The 4,442-nt window shown below is 39.4% G+C and overlaps 1 pseudogene; it reads left to right on the plus strand.

Annotated features, from left to right (window-relative positions):
- Positions 1-3,660: 3,660 nt before the first annotated feature.
- LOC115278605 lies at positions 3,661-3,736 on the plus strand (annotated as a pseudogene).
- Positions 3,737-4,442: the final 706 nt, after the last annotated feature.

The following is a 4,442-nucleotide window of genomic DNA, read 5'->3' on the forward strand; positions in this document are numbered from 1 at the left end:
GCAGACTATAAAATGTATAGATTACACATACATGTACATAATAGGTACATATGTATATATGTACATATTTCTTCAAAAACTTACCTGCAGCCTTTTGGTTGTTTTATACCCATGGAACTTTCTCTGTATTTCTTATCCACGCTCAGGTCCTGAATATGTTGAACTCTAGCATTTATAATTTTACACTGGAATTTATAAATTTGTATGTGCAGAGAGCTACATTTAATTGAATATCAATTGTTACAAAGTGCCGGAGTCCAGGGTTCCCCTGAAGGATGGACAGTGTCAGCATGAATGAGATGGGAATCGGCCAAGGGGGAAGAGAATGAGAGAGCCACGAGGTTCTTTCTGATCAGCAGGCAGGCATGTCTGCTCTCCAGCCAGGCATGTCTACACTGCTGGCCAACATCTCTGCACTTCAGTCAGGCATCTCTGCGCTGACCCAAGAGTCAGCCTTATTTATTGAAAAAATGTATGGGGTACAAAACAGAAGTGGCAATTGCCTTAGACAATCATTTCTGATCACAAATTCTTTGGTATGTAAAAATTTCCCAGAACATAGATTGGTAGAAGACTCATGCAAAACCTTTATCAACAGTGATTGAAGTAGGTGACTAGATGCTTATCACATGGGAAGGAGGGGATCTTTAGCATTCAATACAAGGCAATGTTTTATAGCAGAGCAAAGGGAAAACTTAGTTCTTTTGTGAGCAGGGGTCAATTAGCCTGTTTCCTAGGGGAAGAAAAACAGGCTTTCTCAGGAAATGTAACATTTGCTCCTATAATCATAAAAGAAGAAACTCCTATAACAAGTGTTTTCACAAGGTACAATTCACATATTTTTAGCATAAAAAGGCAAGTCACTCCTGGTATCAGTCAGTCAGGCACCTTGGGGTGGGTGCTCAAGCAGAAATTGGAGAGGGGGTTGAGTGGGTGCAGATGCCTGTTGCCACCTGATGGTGGGAGGCCTTGCAAACCTGCCTGACTTCAGAAGCGGCTCCCAGCAACAAAGGATCTGAACAGGTATGGATAAGTGAGCAGATTAAATGGACCAGACATCATCCCTACTTGGATACACCCCCACAAAACAGGTCCCTGGCTTTTTCTTCCTTAGACTCCATGCTATTTGGGGACTTGACCTCCTTTCCCACTACCTCCAAAGAAAAGATTTTCTCCCTGAAAATGTCATTTTCTCTCTGTCTCAAAATTTAAGTTTCAAAACCTTAAACATATAATAGATGCCCAAATATAAACCACCCCCAAAATATATTTATTGTATATGAAAAATTCTAAAAGAAGCTTAACAAAGAGTAAGCAATTAACAATTTTTTTGGACTTGAATTACAACTCTAATCACATTGATAATAATGCATCCTAATGTCTAAAATTACCAAAGGACATTCATTACAAAGTATCTGTATACTGAGATCATTAATATTTGAATAAGCACAACTGGTGGGGTGTTAATTGTACCGTAACCTCGTTTTGTTCCCCTCTGCCTTTCGACATTGCTTGGAAGGAACATAGTTCTTTCTCTGCCCCTACATGACAGTTCAAGCAGTCTTAAGACTTTTTTTTTAATCGCTTTTAAGTAAGTAATAAATTTCCCCAGAATTACGTTAACTTGCCAAAGACTGTTGCCTTTCAGAAATCAGAGTATTTGTGATACAAACTCTAAATGTGATGCAAAGTGAAATCCTTTTCTCACCCCCAGACAAGGCTGGCTGAAGCTGCAGCAGGTGCAGGTAGAATGATGTCAGCTGTTCTGTCTCCATCCCCTGCTGTGAGGAGACATGGTAAGGGCAGCAGCTCTTGACCGGCACTGCCACAGAATGGCTTCATGCTTTGGGGCTGGCCTGCAATGGGACCTGACGCCTTCCCTTGTTGACAATGAGCAGGGGCTCTACTTACATTCCACTGCCCGCATTCCCAGGACTCCCAACCCACCACACACTTGATCCAGTAAATGAAATCTCCACTCGGCTTGATTTCTCCAATTTACTTTGTTTTTTGTTTGTCTGTTTTTAATATTGAGAGAGAGCGAGTGTGCACGCACAGGAGAGAGAAGACAGGGAAAGAGAGAGAGAGAGAGAGAGAGTGAGGAAGAGACAGAGAATCTTAAGCAGGCTCCATGCTCAGCACAGAGCTGGACATGGGGCTCAATCCCACAACCCTGGGATCATGACCGGAGCTGAAATCAAGAGACAGATGCTCAACCAACTGAGCCCAGGCACCCTTCCCACAACTTACTTTGAAATCTAATGCATTTGTTGACAGGGCTGCCATAACAAAGTACTGCAAACTGAGTGGCTTAAACAAGAGAAATATATTGTCCCACAGTTCTGAGGCTAAAAGTTTCTTTGAGATCAAGGTGTTGGCAGGGCTTGTTCCTTCTTAGTGATGTGAGGAAAAATCTGCTCCATGCCCCTCTCCTGGTTTCCAGTAGTTTGCTGGCAATCCTCGGTATTCCATGACGTGGCATCACCCAGTCTCTGCTTCCATTTCACATGTTGTTCTGTGTGTGGCTGTGCACACACGTGCACAAATATCCCCTTTCTGTTTTTTTTTAATGTTTTATTTGTTTTTGAGAGAGAGAGAGAGGGAGAGAGAGAGAGAGAGAGAGAAGGTGAGCAGGGGAGGGTCAGAGAGAGAGGGAGACACAGAATCTGAAGACAGGCTCCAGGCTCTGAGCTAGCTGTCAGCACAGAGCCCGATGCGGGGCTCGAACTGCAAACCATGAGATCACGACCTGAGCTGAAGTCGGACACTCAGCCAACTGAGCCACCCAGGCGCCCCAAATATCCCCTTTTTATAAGGACATTAGTCATAATGGATTAGAGAGGCTCACTCTACACCAGTATGACTTTAGCTTAACTAATTACATCCGCAACAATCCTAGTTCCAAATAAGATCACCTTCTGAGGTACTGACTTCAACATATGAGTTGACAGAGGATGGAATTCACCCCATAACATCCAATATGCTTCACCTTTAAGTCTTGGCTGACCTTCCATTTTTAGTGCATCTTCGTGAGGAACTAACTCATGGTGAGAATTATTACCTCAATTATCATTCGTAAATTGAGGCAATGTATAGGTAAGTACTTAGTAAAGATCAATAAACTTGTCGCTATCTGAGTGTACAGAAGAAAGAAGCAGAATTGTTTCAGGCCTCACTTCAAAGGATTACCCAGTCCCACTCCACTGCATGGTCAAAATCTCCTATGAATCTAGACTTGAGAATAAGCTGGAAGACACAGTTTTATCTCCGTCTTGACAAGTTGTAACATATGAGTCTCTAGGACAAAAAAAATTATGTCTAATAATATTTAATATACCAAAAAGCAGTGGCGGTGTTCAGTCATCCTCCATGTTATCCTTGAATAATGACCTAGTGGAGAACATCAACTTCAGAGTCACACAGGATTTGGTTTGAATTATACTTCTGCCACTTCAAACTATCTACATTTTGGTATGGTTCTTACTTCCCTTTTTATTTTTTACTTTATTTTTACATTATACTTTTACTTCACTATCTGCATTATGAAGGGACATGCACATTATAATGTATTTCAATAATACAAAGCATTAAAATTAAAATCTTTCTCCCATTATAAATTCTCATGAATACTCCTCACATAGAACTATGTTAATATTTTTTATCACTTCTCGGCCTTTTGGCTAAGATCAAGTGTAGAACTATGTTACTATTTTATGTATTTTATTCCAGAATTTTTTTCTACGAACATAAATACATAGAAGTTAAATGAATCGACATTTCCTGAAAATTTTTTAATTAAATTATACTAAATATATAACATGATGCATGAAATGTTGCAGACTTCTTTACAGTATAACATTTCATCTAGATCTACTTCATTCCTGTATTTGAGTGGATACCTAATATTCAACCATATGGAAAAAACTATAATTTATGAAGGCCTTCTCTGTTGTACTTTGGTTATTCTGGATTCTTCACTGTTACTAATAATGATATGATTAACATCTTTGTACAAATATCCATATGTATCTGTGTGGCTAGTTCTTTAAAATAGATCTCTCTGAAGTTGAGTTGCCGGATCAAATGGTAGGTGCTATCCCATTTTTTATAGGGTTTCCCAAACTGACCTCTATTGAGTTTGTATCAACAACGATCTCAATCTTTTCACATTTTGCAAATCTGGTAGGTGAAAAAACATCTCTCTCTGTAATTTAAATGTGTGCTTTTTTAGAGAAATTGGCAATCACAGTATCATGTGGATATTGGCTGTTTGTTATTTCTTCCAGTGTAAGCCGTCTGTTTTGCCTGTTTATATACTTTGCCCACATTTCTGTCATTTATTTATCTTATTTTTTTATTATAACCAACTCTTTTTTACATGGCTCTGAATCCTTTGTTGTTTCTTTCAGCATATTAATAAAGAATAAGGATTCTGAAGTCAA

Source organism: Suricata suricatta, chromosome 14, assembly GCF_006229205.1.
Source record: "Suricata suricatta isolate VVHF042 chromosome 14, meerkat_22Aug2017_6uvM2_HiC, whole genome shotgun sequence".
Classification (NCBI taxonomy): Eukaryota; Metazoa; Chordata; class Mammalia; order Carnivora; family Herpestidae; genus Suricata; species Suricata suricatta.